General features: G+C 39.3%; 1 pseudogene across 1 annotated transcript; it reads left to right on the top strand.

Annotated features, from left to right (window-relative positions):
- Positions 1–1,167: 1,167 nt before the first annotated feature.
- Positions 1,168–1,760, top strand: LOC307053710 (stAR-related lipid transfer protein 6-like; annotated as a pseudogene). The gene has a single exon. The product of its transcript is annotated as an stAR-related lipid transfer protein 6-like (transcript).
- Positions 1,761–7,550: the final 5,790 nt, after the last annotated feature.

Below are 7,550 nucleotides of genomic sequence, written 5' to 3' on the forward strand. Positions count from 1 at the left end.
CCAGATTTGATCTTTCCAATTCGGCTGCCGGTAAGCATGGCAGAGCCCCAACTTTTGTAGACAAGCTTCTGTTGCAAATCTTATAAGATCCTCTAGATCTTGGGTCAGGAAGGTCAAACAGGTACTGCCAAATGAGGGTGTGTGTGTGTGTGTGTGTGTGTGTGAGAGAGAGAGAGAGAGAGAGAGAGAGTATAAAGAGGTGTTGTGTCCTATAGCTTGTAGATTGTCCTTGCAGGAATGAAGTTCCAGCTCTACTCCTGAACACAGTGCTATAACAAGGGCAGGGTGGGGGGACTGCGCAAAGCTGTGGTCCATCCTGAAAGGGGTGGTATATGATCACTGATATGGTTTACAATCACTAGCACATGGTAGTAATAAAAAAGTAGGTTGACTTTTTGTTGGTTTTAGTATTTTTAAAATTCTTTATAGGGATTATTTCCACTGCCCCCTCTCTCCAAACTTATCCCACTGCCTGAATAGTTTTCTTGTTACTTTCACAGGCCATCCTGTATTTAATCAGGCATTAAATAGTCAATTGGGATAGTGCTCTTACACTCTTTGCTCTGCAGCAGACTTCATTAAAGGACTGAGTTTATCTCCAGGGCTTTAATCTGTATTATATGGACGTATTTTTAATTGTCTGCAACAGATAAAATGTTCCCCTGCATAGATTCTAAGAATGATTTTATAGAAAACCTGGTAAATTTAATACTGTGCCATTTGTAGAGCAACACGTAAATCATTTAAAAATTTATTTCATTTAATTCTCTTAGTGCTTTTCTATCCTTATAGACACAGATGGATATTATTATTTTCATTTGACACATGTTGAAACTAAGGCCCAGAAAGTGATTGTCTAAAGTACCAAAGTTCCTTAATGAGAGTGAGGGGACTAGACTCCAGCCTCTTATTACCCACCTCTTTTCTTTTTACTGAATTATATTACATCATTTATATGTCTATTCAAGTTAATTACCCCTTTTAATAAGAGACTATCAAGAAAAGTATTTTGGGGGCTTCCCTGGTGGTGCAGTGGTTGAGAGTCCGCCTGCTGATGCAGGGGACACGGGTTCGTGCCCTGGTCTGGGAGGATCCCACATGCCGTGGAGCGGCTGAGCCCATGAGCCATGGACGCTGAGCCTGAGCATCCGGAGCCTGTGCTCCGTGATGGGAGAGGCCACAACAGTGAGAGGCCTGTGTACCGTAAAAAAAAAAAAAAAAGAAACATCAGGCTGGAAAGTGGTTAAGACTTCACTGACTTATTTGTGGATTTTTATTCCCCTTTGAGAAAAAGATAACTGTTTCCAGCAAGGCTTCTAAAAAATTCCATTGAAATCTATATCGTGTTGAAGGAATAGTTCCGGAATAAACAACTAAACTATCTGATTTCCTCTACAAACCTGAAAACAGAATTACATGGGACAAATCATTGAAAAGTGTACAACATGGTACAAAAAATTGATTCGGACACATTCATGTGTCATACCATTACACAAAGTTTTGCCATGGGCTCAATATTCCCCTGAGACTTTATCGACTTAGTGTATTTGAAGCACTACAAAGGGAATATGGATATTATCAGTTCTACTAGTGTGGATTTTCCAGCATATCCTCCATCTTCAAATTATATTCGTGGTTGTAACCATCCTTGTGGTTATATGTGTTCACCTCTGCCAGAGAACCCAGCGTATTCCAAACTAGTGATGTTTGTCTGGAAAGAAATGAGAGGAAAATTGGCCCCATCAATAATTTGGTGGTAGATATTAGCTGCAATCAGTGACAATGACAATGCCTCAGAAACCAGAGGAACCAGCAGATGGTACAAGGAAACCATGTGGATCTGCTGATTCTCCTGCCTTCCTCCATATCAAAATGTCACATAATCCCCTTTTCTCCACTCACACAAGCACCTCAAACTCCCAATCTTTTTTTTTTTTTTTTGGTTAGACATATTCTTTTTTTTTAAACTGAGGTATAGCTGATTTGCAATATTATGTAAGTTTTAGATATACAGTCTAGTGATTCACAAGCAGATAATCTTAGAAAAACAGAAGCAAGGGAAAGGCAGGTAGTGTATTTTGCCTTAAAGTAGAACATTATCTCTAGGAACTATTTAAATCATTGCATCCGATCAGAAATTTTTTTTAATTTTGAAATTATCTCAAACTTACAGAAGAGTTGCAAGTATCATACAAAAACTTTTCCCCCTCTGAACTATTTGAGAATATGTTGCTGATGTCATACTTTTTTAACCTCCCCACCAATATTTCCAAAAAACAAGAAATTCTTCCCCATGAACATAGCACAACCATTAAAATTAGGAAATTCACATTGATAAATTGCCATTTCCTCCTCAGGCTCTATTCAAATTTCACCAATTGTCACAATAATGTCCTTTATCCTTTATAGAAAAAGGATGCAGTTCGGAATCACACAATGCATGTATCTTTAATTATTTCTATTTGAAACACTTTTGTGGCCTTGAAGTTTTGAAGATTACTGCTTAGTTATTTGGTAGAATATCCCTCAATTTATGTTTCCTGATGTTTCCTCACAACTAGATCTAGGTTATTCATCTCTGGCAGGAATATCACAGGAGTGATGCTGTGTTCTCATCGCGTATGATCTTCAATTTGTTCCATTACTGTTGATGTGCACTTTGATCACTCAGTTAGAGTCTGCCAGACTTATCCACTGTAAAGCTGATCTTTTCCCCTTTGTAATTAACAGGCATTTCAAGGTACCTTGAAATTATATAAATATCCTCTTCTTCCTCACATTTTCAGTTTATTCATTTATTGACTCATAGTCAACGTGTATATAATGTGGCTTATAATCTTTTACTATCATTGATTATTTTGATGCTCTGTGTCCTTTTGATGTGTCCACATCATTCTTTGAGCACTTCCTTAGCATTCTAGCACAACCAGATGTTCTAAGTTCTAACACCTACCCTACTGGGACCCACCAATTTTTATTCAGGATCGAAATGGTCAGGAGAGGAAGAGAAGGAAAGGACAAGCTGGCAAGTTCCAAGTTCAAGCAGACAAGCTAATTTCTATCCTCATTAGCTCCCTATTCAACATGTGGGATTTAAAAGGAGACAAAATCAGCAGCTTACCCTCTGCTAATGTGAATGGGAGTGTGAAGAAATTTAAAACCTTGCTACCTGTATCTTATAAGGGAGACCTGTGTTCACAGCTCCCTGAGACTGTCAGTTCTTGGTTGGTTACTTACGTTACACCTTTTGGTCCCTCTTCTGTAGTGTTTAGCAATAGGTCTTTGAAGCAGAGCAGTAACATGAACCTGTTTTACGATCTTCAGTAATGGAAGAACTGGTGACATGGTAATACTTTTCTAATGTCAGTTGGAGAGATGGTCACAAAAAGGAAGGTAGAACGGAGGAGTCACCGAAAAGGTAAACAAGCCCCAAACTCTGAAGTTTGTTTAGGGAAGAACAAATGATGGAGAAAACCAAGACTTGTCCAGAACCAAAAGGAGACCTGGGCTTAAGAAGCTTGAGAACCAGGGGACAGTGTGGCTTCCAATAGCAGCTTGTCACCACTTCTCCACTATTTCCTAGAGATTATGAGCCAGGGGGGAACACTTAGTACTTCTTTACTCTCAAAGAAGCTGCTTTTTAAAATGAAAATACACCCTAGGAATAAGAAAATTTTAACAATATTTCTTCTCTAAAGAATGGCATTTTGAAAGATATTCGTTATCTAAGTTTTTACATTTCTGATATGTTGGAATTTTTACTATGTATTATTTTGTAATCAGAAAAATTGCAGACATGTAAGAAATAGAAAGAATAGGGGCTTCCCTGGTGGCACAGTGGTTGAGAGTCTGCCTGCTAATGCAGGGGACACGGGTTCGGGCCCTGGTCTGGGAAGACCCCACATGCCGCAGAGCGACTAGGCCCGTGAGCCACAACTACTGAGCCTGCGCATCTGGAGCCTGTGGTCCGCAACAAGAGAGGCCGTGATAGTGAGAGGCCCACGCACCACGATGAAGAGTGGCCCCCGCTTGCCACAACTAGAGAAAGCCCTCGCACAGAAACGAAGACCCAACACAGCAAAAATAAATAAATTAATTAATAAACTCCTACCCCCAACATCTTCTTTAAAAAAAAAAAAAAGAAATAGAAAGAATAAAATAATGGATGAGGAACTAGGTAGTTTCATTAAAATATTGCATTCAGTTTTTTCCTTTTTTCTGAAGTATAATGTTATACTTACTAAAATGTGTAAATCTTAGGTGTAGAACTGGGGAATTTTTACATGAGTATACTTTCCAGCACCCGCCATCTAGATCAAGATAGAGAATATTTCTATCACCTAAGAGAATTTCTTCCTACCTCTTCCCAGCCGATCCCCCAACCAAGGTCACCACCACTTTGACTTGTATCACATAGATTAGGGTCAGGAAGCAGCCTTCAGCTCTGACTTGACCACTAATGTATAGTGCCAATCTATACAAGTCCCTCTTCCTCTGTGTGTCCCAGGAAATAGACTAAATGACCTTTATGGTTCCTTTCAGTTCTACTATTCCAGGAAAGAAATATAAGTAACGTCTTTTCCCCCAAGGGTCCTTAGTAAATGAGCAGTAAAAAGCATCTCCCAACTTCCAGACCTAACTCCATCTACTAAGCCAGAAGGCTTCTGTATAAATTAGTTCCTAAAGTTGAATCAAGTAGAGTTATTTAAAAGAGAAGGTGATATTGAATTCTGAAATATTAGATTAATGCTTCATTCTTTTTTTTTTTTTTAACTATTTACCATACACCAAACATCACTTTGGCAGGCAATCAGCTCAGCTCGGGAGACAATGATGGCCACAGCAGTTCCTGCTCCTTAGTCTAGTGAAGGAATGAAAACACAGCCCAATCTCATTTAGTGTGGAATCTAAAAAAACTGAACTCATAGATACAGAGAATAGATTGGTTGCCAGAAGCTGGGGGTGGTGGTGGGCAAAAGGGGTGAAGGTGGTCAAAATTCCCAGTTATAAGATAAATGAATCCTGGGATTGTGTACAGCATGGTGGCTGTAATTAATGATACTGTATTGCATATTGAAAGTTGCTAAGAGAGGAGATCTTAAAAGTTCTTATCACAAGAAAAAAAATTTGTAACTATGGGAGGTGATGGATGTTAACTAGACTTATCATGGCAATCATTTCACAGTATATACATATATCAAGTCATTATGTCATACACCTTAAACAAATACAATATTATATATCAATTATATCTCAATAAGACTCAAAGAAGGAAAAAAAAGAAACACAAGTCCAAGTGACTGAAATGGAAGGAAGAATTTCTCGGGACCTCAAGAGAGAAACCAAGTTCTAAGAAGGGAGAAAACTCACTTTCAGCTGGGTGAAACAGGTGATGAGAACAACTTTATGGAGGGGGTTGACCAGAAAGCTGGATGAGAACAGGCTTTATGGATGGGATTGATCAGAAAGCTGGACCTTGAATGAAGAGCAGCAGTTGGATATACAGAATGTTAGTTCCAAAAATGTCCTAATCTCACAGAAGATGACAGGCTCCATTCCCCAGAGCATTCACAGCATATTCTTTTTTCAGCAAGATTAATGGTTTTGTGCTGAGGTCTGCATAGATTTTACCTGATTTATATCTGCAAATAAACAAGTCCTCATTAGGGAAACTATATTTGTGTAGCAGATTGACATCAACAGATCCTTCATATGTCATATCAACAAATCAAGATTTATAGAGAAAATCATGTGTCCAGAGAGCCTTCAAATCAGTGATTCCACTCACAACCCTCTAGGCTATGTTCTGTCCACCTGGAGGGGTCTAAGGTTTTCTGGTTGGGCTGGACAGTAGATGGCTTTCACCAATGCCACAGGAGTCCCTAGTCTCCTGGAGGAAAGTAGTTCATCATAAATGCTGTCTCTTCCTTGTATTGCTGGTGTGATATCTTCCTTCATGATTTGACATTTGTGTTATTGACTCTGAAAGCACTGAGTGACCAGACACCTCACTTCCTTACCAGTTTCCATGTCAAAAGCCATGTCCTGAGATCTTCAGATTCAAGCTCACTGGGGGTGCTCCTCTGTGTGAAAAAATCCCTTTATGAAGGCAATGAATCAGAAACCACATGGCTGAGCTCTCCAGGAAAGACTGGGAAAGGACAAGTCACAATGACTGATTTTCTTATATCTATTTATTCATTTTAAATAATATGGTTTAAAAATTATTAACTCTAGATTACCCACAATTCAAATTGCATTATCTGAAACTCTTTATTACTAGTAAAAGGAAATCATTTCCTTTTTTTTTTTTTGCGGTACGCGGGCCTCTCACTGTTGTGGCCTCTCCCGTTGCGGAGCACAGGCTCTGGACGTGCAGGCTCAGCGGCCATGGCTCACGGGCCCAGCCACTCCGCAGCATGTGGGATCTTCCCGGACCGGGGCACGAACCCGTGTCTCCTGCATCGGCAGGCGGACTCTCAACCACTGCGCCACCAGGGAAGCCCATTTCCTTTTTAATAAACATGCACCAAGCTCTACTTATGTGCTAGGAGTTGATATTCTATGAAAATGCAAAAGACAGATCATAGTTTCTCATTATTACATATCCGAATTCTTTGAATGGTTATCAAGCATCTTTTATGTCCAAGGCGCTTTTCTTTTTTTTTTTTTAACTTTTTATTTTATAGTGGAGTATAGCCGATTAACGATGTTGTGATAGTTTCAGGTGCATAGCAAAGTGACTCAACTATACATACACATGTATCCATTCTCCCCCAGACTCCCCTCCCATCCGGGCTGCCAAATAACATTGAGCAGAGTTCCCTGTGCTATATAGTAGGTCCCCAAGGCATTTTTCTAGGTGCAAGGGAAAGACATAGGTGAGCCAGAGACCCTCAGGTGTCATCTCTTACAATTCCCCCATTTTTTAGATGAAGAAATCATAGCTCAGAGAGGTTATTTAATTTTACCAAGGTCACATAGCTAGTAAGTTACAAAGCCCAGAATGTTCTCTCCTAGATTAGTAGGTTTCTCCATTACCAAAAAAAAAAAATAATTGCCTTTTTCATAGGAATAAAAGCAAACCTGACAGATGTTTTCCTGAAATGGGCCTATGGCTTGATAGACTAAGAACTATTGACTAAGGAAATCACATTATCTTTTCTCAAGAAAACAGTGTGGATGACATTGGATTCACCCAGAACATAGAGTCAGTTTGCACAGGTTGGATGGGAGAGTCTCACTCACTCAGCTCAGTCCATTAGGAAAGAATACATATTGCTGAGAGCAGGACATTTTGCTATGGGGTTCAATTTGTAAGAATTTATTTATAACAAGTAAAAATGGAAAGAACCAGAATATGATTTGTTCCTAAAAGGGACAATTGCTACCCATTGTGTAATGGCAATTGCCCTAGGTCAGCTGCATAACTGGAACCAGAAATAGTTTGGAGCTAATCAGTACTTTTTTTTTCCTTCATTTTCTACCCCAGTCTTCATCAGTTGAAATGTGACTGCTGCTATCATCCAGGTATATATAAAATAGATAAG

This window comes from Hyperoodon ampullatus (assembly GCF_949752795.1).
Source record: "Hyperoodon ampullatus genome assembly, chromosome: 5".
Lineage (NCBI taxonomy): Eukaryota > Metazoa > Chordata > Mammalia > Artiodactyla > Ziphiidae > Hyperoodon > Hyperoodon ampullatus.